The sequence below is a fragment of the Lipophrys pholis genome, assembly GCF_963383615.2.
Source record: "Lipophrys pholis genome assembly, chromosome: 17".
Taxonomy (NCBI): domain Eukaryota; kingdom Metazoa; phylum Chordata; class Actinopteri; order Blenniiformes; family Blenniidae; genus Lipophrys; species Lipophrys pholis.
In genome coordinates, this window is record NC_137643.1 from 26,790,451 (window position 1) to 26,804,159 (window position 13,709).

At 50.7% G+C, this 13,709-nt stretch overlaps 1 protein-coding gene across 1 annotated transcript in view; it reads right to left on the minus strand.

The window, feature by feature from the left end:
• The window catches only part of thap7 (THAP domain containing 7), an 87,597-nt gene extending 74,155 nt beyond the window's left edge, over window positions 1-13,442 (minus strand). The window contains exon 1 of the mRNA XM_080485230.1: window positions 13,372-13,442. The gene's annotated coding sequence lies outside the window, so the exon portion shown is untranslated. The remainder of the gene's footprint in view (window positions 1-13,371) is intronic.
• Between the last annotated feature and the right edge of the window lie 267 nt (window positions 13,443-13,709).

Here is a 13,709-nt window from a genome sequence, read left to right on the forward strand (position 1 = left end):
GTACACATTTAGTTTATCTTCTTTGATTTCTTCTCACCAGAAGCCTCGTCCACCTGTCCGAAAAACAAAAACAATCAAGGACCAGGGAAAGTTGAACTGAAAGACGGCGTGACTGTCCGGCCAAACCAAACAAACAAACAAACAAACAAACAAACAAACAAACAAACAAACAAACAAACAAACAAACAAACAAACAAACAACCCCAACCCTGTCCAGGGCCGCCGAACCAGTACCGACACCGGGCTAAGAAAGAAAACACAAACCCAGGCTAGACCCAGACTAGACCCAGACTAGAGCCAGACTAGACCCTCACTAGAGCCAGACTAGACCCACACTAGAGCCAGAGTAGACCCTCACTAGACCCAGACTAGACAGCGACTAGAGCAAAACTAGACAAAGACTAGACCCAGACAAGACCCACAATAGACCCAGACTAGACCCACACTAGAGCCATACTAGAGCCAGACTAGAGCATGACTAGACCTACACTAGACCCAGACTAGAACATGATTAGACCCAGACTAGAGCATGACTAGACCCTGACTAGACCCACAATAGACACAGACTAGAGCCAGACTATACCCACACTAGACCCAGATTAGACCCAGACTAGACTCAGACTAGAGCATGACTAGACCTACACTAGACCCAGACTAGAGCCAGACTAGACCCACACTAAAGCCAGACTAGACCCACACTAGACCCAGACTAGTGCATGATTAGACCCAGACTAGAGCATGACTAGACCAAGACTAGACCCAGGCTAGACCCACACTAGAGCCAGACTAGACCAAGGCTAGACCCAGACTAGACCCACACTAGAGCCAGACTAGACCCACAATAGACCCAGACTAAAGCCAGACTAGACCCACACTAGACCCAGACTAGACCCTCTTCTATTCCTCTCTCTCCCTCTTCTATTCCTCTCTCTCTCTCCCTCTTCTATTCCTCTCTCCCTCTTCTATTCCTCTCTCTCTCTCTCTCTCTCTCTCTCTCTCTCTCTCTCTCTCTCTCTCTCTCTTCTATTCCTCTCTCCCTCTTCTATTCCTCTCTCTCCCTCTTCTATTCCTCTCTCTCTCCCTCTTCTATTCCTCTCTCTCCCTCTTCTATTCCTCTCTCTCTCTCTTCTATTCCTCTCTCTCTCTCCCTCTTCTATTCCTCTCTCTCTCCCTCTTCTATTCCACTCTCTCTCTCCCTCTTCTATTCCTCTCTCTCTCCCTCTTCTATTCCTCTCTCTCCCTCTTCTATTCCTCTCTCTCTAGTGTGGGTCTAGTCTGGCTCTAGTCTGGGTCCAGTGTGGGTCTAGTCTGGCTCCAGTAAGGGTCTAGTCTGGCTCTAGTCTGGGTCTAGTGTTGGTCTAGTCGGCTCTAGTCTGGCTCCAGTGTGGGTCTAGTCTGGCTACAGTAAGGGTCTAGTCTGGCTCTAGTCTGGGTCTAGTGTGGGTCTAGTCTTGTTCTAGTCTGGGTCTAGTTTTGGTCTAGTCAGGGTCTAGTCTGGCTCTGGTCTGGGTCTAGTGAGGGTCTAGTCAGGGTCTAGTCTGGCTCTAGTGTGGGTCTAGCCTGGGTCTAGCCTGGGTTTGTGTTTTCTTTCTTAGCCCGGTGTCGGTACTGGTTCGGCGGCCCTGGACAGGGTTGGGGTTGTTTGTTTGTTTGTTTGTTTGTTTGTTTGTTTGTTTGTTTGTTTGGCCGGACAGTCACGCCGTCTTTCAGTTCAACTTTCCCTGGTCCTTGATTGTTTTTGTTTTTCGGACAGGTGGACGAGGCTTCTGGTGAGAAGAAATCAAAGAAGATAAACTAAATATGTACAAACTTGTGCCCTTGTCTCCCGTGTCCTGAATATGTCCCTCCCTCTTTCAGAAGCCGGCGATAGGACAGCCTAGTTATAGGCGGAGTGGAATAATTAATTACCCAAAAATATCAAAGACCCGAATACGCTGGACTAAACTTATAGTCCCAGTCTTTTAATAAATAACTAACTTAGGAAAATAACGGGGCCAGATGCCCGTAAGAGAAACCAAGAGGAGTGAACATGAGGAGTGAACACGAGGAGTGAACACATGAGGTGTGAAACCATGAAGAGTGAAACCAAGAGTGAACACATGAGGTGTGAAACCATGAGAAGTGAAACCATGAGGAGTGAAACCAAGAGGAGTGAAACCATGAGGAGTGAACACGTGAGGAGTGAACACATGAGGAGTGAACACATGTGAAGTGAAACCATGAGAAGTGAAACCATGAGGAGTGAAACCATGAGAAGTGAAACCAAGAGCAGTGAACACGTGAGGAGTGAACACATGAGAAGTGAAACCATGAGCAGTGAAACCAAGAGGAGTGAACACGAGGAGTGAACACATGAGGAGTGAAACCATGAGGAGTGAAACCATGAGGAGTGAAACCATGCGGAGTTAACACGAGGAGTGAACACATGAGGTGTGAAACCATGAGGAGTGAAACCAAGAGGAGTGAACACATGAGGTGTGAAACCATGAGAAGTGAAACCATGAGGAGTGAAACCAAGAGGAGTGAACACGTGAGGAGTGAACACATGAGAAGTGAAACCATGAGCAGTGAAACCAAGAGGAGTGAACACGAGGAGTGAACACATGAGGAGTGAAACCATGAGGAGTGAAACCATGAGAAGTGAAACCAAGAGGAGTGAAACCATGAGGAGTGAACACATGAGGAGTGAAACCATGATGAGTGATACCATGCGGAGTGAACACATGAGGAGTGATACCATGAGGAGTGAACACATGAGGAGTGAAACCATGAGGAGTGATACCATGAGGAGTGAAACCATGAGGAGTGAACACGAGGAGTGAAACAATGAGGAGTGATACCATGCGGAGTGAACACATGAGGAGTGATACCATGAGGTGTGATACCATGAAGAGTGAAACCAAGAGGAGTGAAACCAAGAGGAGTGAACACATGAGGAGTGATACCATGAGGAGTGAAACTACTTAAACAACCAGTTACATTAAACATTCACATGAACGTTGATCTAAACTGCCTGTTGTTGTTGTTTTTGTAGTGTTGTTTTTGTGTTGTGGTTTTTTTGTTGTTTTTACATTGTTGTTTTTGTTGTTTCTGTGTTGTTGTTGTGTTGTTTTTGTTGTTCCTGCGTTGTTGTTTTTGTAGTGTTGTTTTTGTTGTTTCTGTGGCGGGGTTGCTCCCGTTCAAAGAACAACCACAGCAACTCCAAATGTCAAGTCGACTTTCCTTTTATTGTCCCCAAACAGCCGGTGCTCGTTATTTACAGTGAGACAAATATTTACAATAAGAAGAGAAAAACCAGACCTGATCCCAGGTCTTCCTTTAGCTGCTGGGTTTGAAAAAAACAGTTCTAGTCCGAGTCGTGTCGCTCCACAGTGCAACGTCAGGGAATGACTCCTTCTGCAGCTTTGCCCACTGCTTTTCTACTGTTACGCCCCTCCCAGGGGGGTGATTGAGTCCTCTGCACCAATCATAATTTCATAACACAAATAATAATCACATCCTACTTTTAGGACACTTCATTCTTCTAATAAAATAAACAAAAACATTTTCCAAATAAAGAAATAATTCCCTTTATAAACCAAAATTAATAGTTAAACCAAACACCAAACGATCACATGACCCTAAAGTCGCGCTCAGGCTTTGTTATAAACCCGGGTTAGCTCCACCCCGTCTTGCCTGTCACCAGCTCCGCAGCGTCATGTCACCTGGTAAGTGTGTGTGTGTGTGAGGATGTTTGAATGTTTGCACAGGTAAAACATAGCCAGTCCAGGTGTGCACCCCTGGATCACTGTGCTAACAGGAGGGGAACGAAAGATGAATTCAGTGAATGATGTCATGAGAAATACGGAGGGGATGAGGAAATGAGTGTGGCGTGTATCGTGGCGTGTATCGTGGTGTGTATCGTGGTGTGTATCGTGGTGTGTATCGTGGTGTGTGTATCGTGGCGTGTATCGTGGCGTGTATCGTGGCGTGTATCGTGGCGTGTATCGTGGTGTGTATCGTGGCGTGTATCGTGGTGTGTGTCGTGGTGTGTGTATCGTGGCGTGTATCGTGGCGTGTATCGTGGTGTGTGTCGTGGTGTGTGTATCGTGGCGTGTATCGTGGCGTGTATCGTGGCATGTATCGTGGCGTGTATCGTGGTGTGTGTCGTGGTGTGTGTATCGTGGCGTGTATCGTGGTGTGTATCGTGGTGTGTGTCGTGGTGTGTGTCGTGGTGTGTGTATCGTGGCGTGTATCGTGGCGTGTATCGTGGCGTGTATCGTGGCGTGTATCGTGGCGTGTATCGTGGTGTGTATCGTGGCGTGTATCGTGGTGTGTATCGTGGTGTGTATCGTGGTGTGTGTATCGTGGCGTGTATCGTGGTGTGTATCGTGGCGTGTATCGTGGCGTGCATCGTGGTGTGTATCGTGGTGTGTATCGTGGTGTGTATCGTGGCGTGTATCGTGGCGTGTGTATCGTGGTGTGTATCGTGGTGTGTATCGTGGTGTGTGTATCGTGGTGTGTATCGTGGTGTGTATCGTGGCGTGTATCGTGGTGTGTATCGTGGCGTGTATCGTGGCGTGTATCGTGGCGTGTGTCGTGGTGTGTGTCGTGGTGTGTATCGTGGTGTGTATCGTGGTGTGTATCGTGGTATGTATCGTGGTGTGTATCGTGGCATGTATCGTGGTGTGTATCGTGGTGTGTGTATCGTGGTGTGTATCGTGGTGTGTATCGTGGTGTGTGTATCGTGGTGTGTATCGTGGTGTGTGTATCGTGGTGTGTATCGTGGTGTGTGTATCGTGGTGTGTATCGTGGTGTGTGTATCGTGGCGTGTATCGTGGTGTGTATCGTGGCGTGTATCGTGGTTTGTATCGTGGCATGTATCGTGGCGTGTATCGTGGCGTGTATCGTGGCGTGTATCGTGGCGTGTATCGTGGTGTGTATCGTGGTGTGTGTATCGTGGTGTGTATCGTGGCATGTATCGTGGTGTGTATCGTGGTGTGTGTATCGTGGCGTGTATCGTGGTGTGTGTATCGTGGTGTGTATCGTGGTGTGTATCGTGGTGTGTATCGTAGTGTGTATCGTGGTGTGTATCGTGGCGTGTATCGTGGTGTGTATCGTGGTGTGTGTATCGTGGTGTGTGTATCGTGGTGTGTATCGTGGTGTGTGTATCGTGGTGTGTATCGTGGTGTGTGTATCGTGGTGTGTATCGTGGCGTGTATCGTGGCGTGTATCGTGGTGTGTATCGTGGCATGTATCGTGGCGTGTATCGTGGCGTGTATCGTGGTGTGTATCGTGGCGTGTATCGTGGCGTGTATCGTGGCGTGTATCGTGGTGTGTATCGTGGCGTGTATCGCGGCGTGTATCGTGGCGTGTATCGTGGTGTGTGTATCGTGGTGTGTGTCGTGGTGTGTATCGTGGCGTGTATCGTGGTGTGTGTATCGTGGTGTGTGTCGTGGTGGGTGTCGTGGTGTGTATCGTGGTGTGTATCGTGGCGTGTATCGTGGTGTGTGTATCGTGGTGTGTATCGTGGCGTGTATCGTGGTGTGTATCGTGGTGTGTATCGTGGCGTGTATCGTGGCGTGTATCGTGGCGTGTGTATCGTGGTGTGTATCGTGGTGTGTATCGTGGCGTGTATCGTGGCGTGTATCGTGGTGTGTGTATCGTGGCGTGTATCGTGGTGTGTATCGTGGTGTGTATCGTGGTGTGTGTATCGTGGCGTGTATCGTGGTGTGTATCGTGGCATGTATCGTGGTGTGTATCGTGGTGTGTATCGTGGCGTGTATCGTGGTGTGTGTATCGTGGTGTGTGTATCGTGGCGTGTATCGTGGTGTGTATCGTGGTGTGTGTATCGTGGCGTGTATCGTGGCGTGTATCGTGGTGTGTATCGTGGTGTGTGTATCGTGGCGTGTATCGTGGCGTGCATCGTGGTGTGTATCGTGGTGTGTATCGTGGTGTGTATCGTGGCGTGTATCGTGGCGTGTATCGTGGTGTGTGTATCGTGGTGTGTATCGTGGCGTGTATCGTGGTGTGTATCGTGGTGTGTGTATCGTGGTGTGTATCGTGGTGTGTATCGTGGCGTGTATCGTGGTGTGTATCGTGGCGTGTATCGTGGCGTGTGTCGTGGCGTGTGTCGTGGCGTGTGTCGTGGCGTGTATCGTGGTGTGTATCGTGGTGTGTATCGTGGTGTGTATCGTGGCGTGTATCGTGGTGTGTATCGTGGTGTGTGTATCGTGGTGTGTATCGTGGTGTGTATCGTGGTGTGTGTATCGTGGTGTGTATCGTGGTGTGTGTATCGTGGTGTGTATCGTGGTGTGTGTATCGTGGTGTGTGCATCGTGGCGTGTATCGTGGTGTGTATCGTGGCGTGTATCGTGGTGTGTATCGTGGCATGTATCGTGGCGTGTATCGTGGCGTGTATCGTGGCGTGTATCGTGGTGTGTATCGTGGTGTGTGTATCGTGGTGTGTATCGTGGCGTGTATCGTGGTGTGTATCGTGGTGTGTGTATCGTGGCGTGTATCGTGGTGTGTGTATCGTGGTGTGTATCGTGGTGTGTATCGTGGTGTGTATCGTGGTGTGTATCGTGGCATGTATCGTGGTGTGTATCGTGGTGTGTGTATCGTGGTGTGTATCGTGGTGTGTGTATCGTGGTGTGTATCGTGGTGTGTGTATCGTGGTGTGTATCGTGGTGTGTGTATCGTGGCGTGTATCTTGGCGTGTATCGTGGCGTGTATCGTGGCGTGTATCGTGGCGTGTATCGTGGCGTGTATCGTGGTGTGTATCGGGGTGTGTGTATCGTGGTGTGTATCGTGGCATGTATCGTGGTGTGTATCGTGGTGTGTGTATCGTGGCGTGTATCGTGGCGTGTATCGTGGTGTGTGTATCGTGGTGTGTATCGTGGTGTGTATCGTGGCGTGTATCGTGGTGTGTATCGTGGCATGTATCGTGGTGTGTATCGTGGTGTGCATCGTGGCATGTATCGTGGTGTGTATCGTGGCTTGTATCGTGGTGTGTATCGTGGTGTGTGTATCGTGGTGTGTATCGTGGCGTGTATCGTGGTGTGTGTCGTGGTGTGTGTCGTGGCGTGTATCGTGGTGTGTATCGTGGCATGTATCGTGGTGTGTGTCGTGGCATGTATCGTGGTGTGTATCGTGGCATGTATCGTGGTGTGTGTCGTGGTGTGTATCGTGGCGTGTATCGTGGTGTGTATCGTGGCATGTATCGTGGTGTGTATCGTGGCATGTATCGTGGTGTGTGTCGTGGTGTGTGTCGTGGTGTGTATCGTGGTGTGTATCGTGGTGTGTGTATCGTGGTGTGTATCGTGGCGTGTATCGTGGTGTGTATCGTGGTGTGTGTATCGTGGTGTGTATCGTGGCGTGTATCGTGGTGTGTGTCGTGGTGTGTATCGTGGTGTGTATCGTGGTGTGTATCGTGGTGTGTATCGTGGTGTGTATCGTGGTGTGTATCGTGGTGTGTATCGTGGGGTGTATCGTGGTGTGTATCGTGGCATGTATCGTGGTGTGTATCGTGGTGTGTGTATCGTGGTGTGTATCGTGGCATGTATCGTGGTGTGTATCGTGGTGTGTGTATCGTGGCGTGTATCGTGGTGTGTGTATCGTGGTGTGTATCGTGGTGTGTATCGTGGTGTGTATCGTGGCATGTATCGTGGTGTGTATCGTGGTGTGTGTATCGTGGTGTGTATCGTGGTGTGTGTATCGTGGTGTGTATCGTGGTGTGTGTATCGTGGTGTGTATCGTGGTGTGTGTATCGTGGCGTGTATCTTGGCGTGTATCGTGGCGTGTATCGTGGCGTGTATCGTGGCGTGTATCGTGGCGTGTATCGTGGCGTGTATCGTGGTGTGTGTATCGTGGTGTGTATCGTGGCATGTACCGTGGTGTGTATCGTGGTGTGTGTATCGTGGCGTGTATCGTGGCGTGTATCGTGGTGTGTGTATCGTGGTGTGTATCGTGGTGTGTATCGTGGCGTGTATCGTGGTGTGTATCGTGGCATGTATCGTGGTGTGTATCGTGGTGTGCATCGTGGCATGTATCGTGGTGTGTATCGTGGCTTGTATCGTGGTGTGTGTATCGTGGTGTGTATCGTGGCGTGTATAGTGGTGTGTGTCGTGGTGTGTGTCGTGGTGTGTGTCGTGGCGTGTATCGTGGTGTGTATCGTGGCATGTATCGTGGTGTGTGTCGTGGCATGTATCGTGGTGTGTATCGTGGCATGTATCGTGGTGTGTGTCGTGGTGTGTATCGTGGCGTGTATCGTGGTGTGTATCGTGGCATGTATCGTGGTGTGTATCGTGGCATGTATCGTGGTGTGTGTCGTGGTGTGTGTCGTGGTGTGTATCGTGGTGTGTATCGTGGTGTGTGTATCGTGGTGTGTATCGTGGCGTGTATCGTGGTGTGTATCGTGGTGTGTGTATCGTGGTGTGTATCGTGGCGTGTATCGTGGTGTGTGTCGTGGCGTGTATCGTGGTGTGTATCGTGGTGTGTATCGTGGTGTGTATCGTGGTGTGTATCGTGGTGTGTATCGTGGGGTGTATCGTGGTGTGTATCGTGGCATGTATCGTGGTGTGTATCGTGGTGTGTATCGTGGTGTGTATCGTGGTGTGTATCGTGGTGTGTATCGTGGGGTGTATCGTGGTGTGTATCGTGGCATGTATCGTGGTGTGTATCGTGGTGTGTGTATCGTGGTGTGTATCGTGGTGTGTGTCGTGGTGTGTATCGTGGTGTGTATCGTGGTGTGTATCGTGGTGTGCAATCTGCTACGCAGGGTGTGTATGTGTGTGTATGCGTTCGGGTGTCACTGCGTGTTCACTGACCGAGGGTCTCCGCTGCTGCGTAACAGCGGGGCGGAGTGCGGGCGGGGCGCGGGCGGAGTGCGGGCGGAGCGCGGCCGGAGTGCGGGCGGAGCGCGGGCGGAGTGCGGGCGGAGTGCGGGCGAGCTGAAGTTGAAAGTTGAAGCATCTCATCCACTTCCTGTTTCAGTCTCTCGACCAGTTGCTGTGGAACCCGGTAGGGTCTCTGCCGGATGGGCTGGCTGGTCTTTAGACGGATTCCATGCTCAACCAAAGTGGTCTTACCAGGCTGGGCCGCGAACAAGGCCGGAACATCTCTGAAGACCTGAAGGAGCTGAGCTTCTTTTCCTGCGGAAAGGTGGGCCAGGACAGGCCTAGATGTCCCATCTCTGAGGGTCTGTGGTCCTGTCTCCAGCTCTTCATCACTGTCCACCTCCTGGGCCAGCAAAACCACCTTTGGTGTCTGGACAGGGCGGTCCTTCCACTCCTTCAGAAGGTTCACCTGGTACGTCTGCTTTGGTTTTTTCTTTTCTGGGTGTGATACCTCATATGTGACTGGACCCATTTTACGCACAATCACATACGGACCTTGCCACTTCGTGAGGAGTTTGTTGGTGGATGAGGGAAGAAGAAGCACCACCTTCTGGCCGGGCTGGAACTCACGGCATCGGGCCTGTTGGTCGTACCAGGTTTTCTGGTTTTTCTGGGCCTCCCGTAGGTTGACCTCCGCCTCATCCCGGTACCTCGCCAGTCGCTCCTTCATCTCGAGTACAAACTGTACCACCCCTCTGTCAGTCTGCCCGGTGGATGGAACCTCCCGACGCTTCCGCAGCGGATCCAATGGCCCTTGAACCTCCCAGCCATGCAGGAGTTCAAATGGGGAGAACCCTGTTGATGCCTGTGGTACCTCTCTGTAGGCAAAAAGCACAAATGGCAACCAACGGTCCCAGTCCTTGCCTGTGTCATCAACGAATTTCTGTAACCTGCGTTTCAAGGTCTGGTTGAACCTTTCAACCAGACCATCGGTCTGTGGGAGGTATGGTGTAGTCCGGATCGCCGAAATTCCCAACTGTTTGTGAAACAGCTGCATGAGCCTGGAGGTAAAGTTGGTACCTTGGTCAGTCAGGATCTCATCAGGGATTCCGACCCTAGAAAAGAGTTGCACCAATGCTCTCAGGGCAGCTGGGGCGGGGATTGTGCGCAGGGGAAAAGCCTCAGGAAACCGGGTAGCATAATCACACACTACCAGGATGTACTGGTGCCCTGCACTGCTTCTCACCAGCGGACCCACAATGTCCATGGTAATCCTGCGGAATGGAGTGGAGATGACAGGAAGAGATCGCAAGAACGCTCGGTCGGATTTAGGGGCAGGGCATGTCTTTTGGCATGTGGGGCATGTAGCACAATACTGCTGGATGTCTGTGTACATGGATGGCCAATGAAACCGGGAACTGATGCGCATGTATGTTTTGTGGCGACCTCGATGTCCAGACCAGGGAACGGTGTGTGCTAGGTGCATGATAAGTGCTCTACAGCTAGCAGGCACTACCAGACGCTTGTGGTCATTGTCAATAACATACAGCACCTCATTATCCATGACAACAGTTTCTTTCCCACGCAGTTTTCTTTTGCCTCCCCCACAACCTTAGCAAACAGATGTTTCAAGGTAACATCTTCCCTCTGCAGTAAAGAAACGTTCTCAGGTACATTCCACAACAAATCTGCCTGTGAAGAATCAGGCTCGACTAGCTTGAGCTGCTTCTCGAAGCGGCGCTGGCGACGGGACTTACTGGGGCCCTTCGTTCCACCATCAAACAGACTATGGTCAAAGTCTGTGAACGGCTGGACTCCCGGGTCAGTACCAGTGGACTCTGGTGTGTCCTGCTCACACAGACCACTGGGACGGTCTGGGAGTGGTTGGGCACCCACTTGGGTCATGGACCGGGTTAATACTGGACAAGAGACATCAACATCACTGTTAGCATTTGTTGTTTCCCCCAAAACAGTTTGTTTATTCTCCCCCAGCAAGTGTAACAGAACAGGAACGTCCATTCCCAGGAGAGCTGGAACAGGCAGCCGTTCCACAACTCCAAAGTTCATCAGATAGGGCTGGTCATCTATCTTCACTGTCAGTTCAGCGGTAGGATATGGGTGCTTATCCCCATGACCACAGGACACCTCCTCTTGCAGGCTATAGTCCAGACAGCCCACAGGGACTAGATCCTGTCTAATTAAGGACTTGTAACTACCACTGTCCAATAGTGCCGTTACCTCTTGCCCATTCACAGTCACATTCTTGTAGCAGTGTACCTGCTTAGTCTCATCCCCCGTTTCAGGTCTGGGTGCATAACAGGCCCCAGTCATTTTTGTCTTTCGCACCGAGCATTCAGATGCCTTATGGCCCGGCTGTTGGCAATAGTAGCACACAAAGTCCTTTTTTTTTTTTTTTTTTTTTCTTTTTTTTTCCCCGCCCTTGTCCTGTTCGGCAGCTTGGGCCAACAATATGATGTGATCTAGAACCTTCGGAGTCAGAACAGATTTTGGTCTTGAACAGGGAGAGACCTGGAGTCTCCTCCTGTTGCCTTCTCCGTCAGAAGATGGCATGGCTGCTGTACACGACCGGGGGGGAACGCTCAAAGAGAGAGAGAAGAGAAGAGAGAGAAGAAAGTTTGAGGGGGGAGGGGGAGGGGGTAGGGGGATAACATACAATATCCTTGTTGTGCTACATATATTATTTGCAGTTATCACACTGATCCAAATACTTTCCAACTGTTTTTGGATTAAATCAGCCTGAGCAGCTCTATCTAGACAGTAAGATGATTTCTTAGATTAACCAGCCTGAGCAGCTCTATCTAGACAGTAAGATGATTTCTTAGATTAACCAGCCTGAGCAGCTCTATCTAGACAGTAAAATGATTTTCTAGATTAAACCAGCCAGAGCAGCTCTATCTAGACAGTAACATGATTTCTTAGATTAACCAGCCTGAGCAGCTCTATCTAGACAGTAACATGATTTCTTAGATTAACCAGCCTGAGCAGCTCTATCTAGACAGTAACATGAAGCAGGAACATGATTTGTAAAGTTTGAGCAAATGATGATAGAGAACAAGCAACTTCAGAAGCTCCTCCCGTGAGGGGTGGAAGTGTGTGTGTTTGTGTTTGTGTGTGTGTGTGTGTGTGTGTGTGTGTGTGTGTGTGTGTGTGTGTGTGTGTGTGTGTGTGTGTGTGTGTGTGGCTTGTCCACTGGGTGTGACCGGAACTGTTGTGGGGGGAACCGTGGCGACACCCCGGGGTCCGAGGCCATCGGGCCCGGACACCGCCACCCCGGCAGACGGCAGCCCCCCAGGCCCGGGGAGACCCCAGCGAACCACCCCAGAGAGCCACGCCCCCGCCCAAAAAGCACCAGACGGAGAATGCAGAGAGGAATCCCCCCCAGGCAAGAGGGGCCCACAAGAGAAGGATAAAGGGCCCCAGGCCCCGACCCAAGCCGCCAAGCCGAGAAAAGGCCGGAGCAGGGCCCCCGGGCCGAGCGGGCCGAGAGCCCCCCCAACCCCGGCGGCGAGCCCCGCCGCACCCCCGGGAGCCCCCCCCAACCCAGCAAGGCAGAGACGGCCCCAGCTGCCGCGCCCCGGACCAGCCCCGCCCCCAGACCCAGGAAAGCGAAGGCCCGTGCCGGCCCCGGTCGGAGGACAGTCAACTCTACACCCCCAGGAGCCTCATATCCCACCCGCCCCATGATTCTCCCCCCGATCTTGATTGATAAACCCACCCCCCCACAGACACCCACCCCCCACAGACACAGATATAGACATAGACGCAGACGCTCAGACGCTCACACACTCGGGGGGGGGGATGATGACTCTCGCCCCCCAGGCCGCCGGCCGGGCCGGCCACCGCGATATCCTAACCTCCACCAATCCAACAGCAAATGGAGAATTGCAGTGAAGCTTGAGGGTATGGTCTTGTTATTGCGTCGCTTCAGCCTTTTGTTGGCTTGTTGATGTTTACAATAATAATGTGGAAATATTTAATAAATAAAAACTGTCATACTTTACATTCTTTTCACACCAACACGTGAGTAGATGACTTTTATAAAATACTGACTTATTAATCATTTACATGTAGAAACGTGAAAGTGGATTTTCCTTATCAGCCGGCAGAGGGCGCAGTCAGTGGAGTTTCTCGATTAGCCAACGGAAGGCGCGGTGAGCTGCTGTCGGTCGTTCATCTCACTGTGTTCTATTGTCAATAAAGTTATTCAAACTGGGAATCGTGCTTTATGAGCTCAAGTTAATGTCGCTTCATCCCTGACAGGTCGGAGTTAAAGTGCTCGTGTTTCCGGTCCTTCAGAACTCAAGTTTAAAGGTGTAAAGAAGCTTAACTTTAACCGGACGTTGATTTATAAACGCAGCTCGGGCTGACTTGTTGTGTTAGCATGTAGCAGCTGTGAAGGCAACTCCGCGAGCTTTGAATGCTACATGCTACCAGCAGTGTTAACCCTAACCACCGCCTGAAGTCACGGCTTCACGTTTAACCACGCTAGTGCGGTGGTTTCAATTCCAAAGGAGCAATAAGCAGAGGGAGTATACCTTAGTATTGTAGGAGTTGACCTCACGAAGATGGCCGACTGCCTCTTCGTCTTCGGTCTTCTTTCAGTTTGAAAGAAACTTTATTTACACTGAGTTGGAACATAAAACATGGCGTGAGAAGCGTGGCCGCCATCTTGGATGGGTCTCGTCTGCTTGATAGGGGAAGAAAACGGAATGATGAATCAATTAAAACCCGTTTCTGTTCACGTGGTTTGGTTTGTTGTCCACAGCAGACTTAAAGTTCAAGATGGACATGATACTTAAGCCCAGCAGATATAATAAAAAATATAGAATATTACTCTCACCAGATTGTGCAATGAGCCTAAAATATCTGCAAC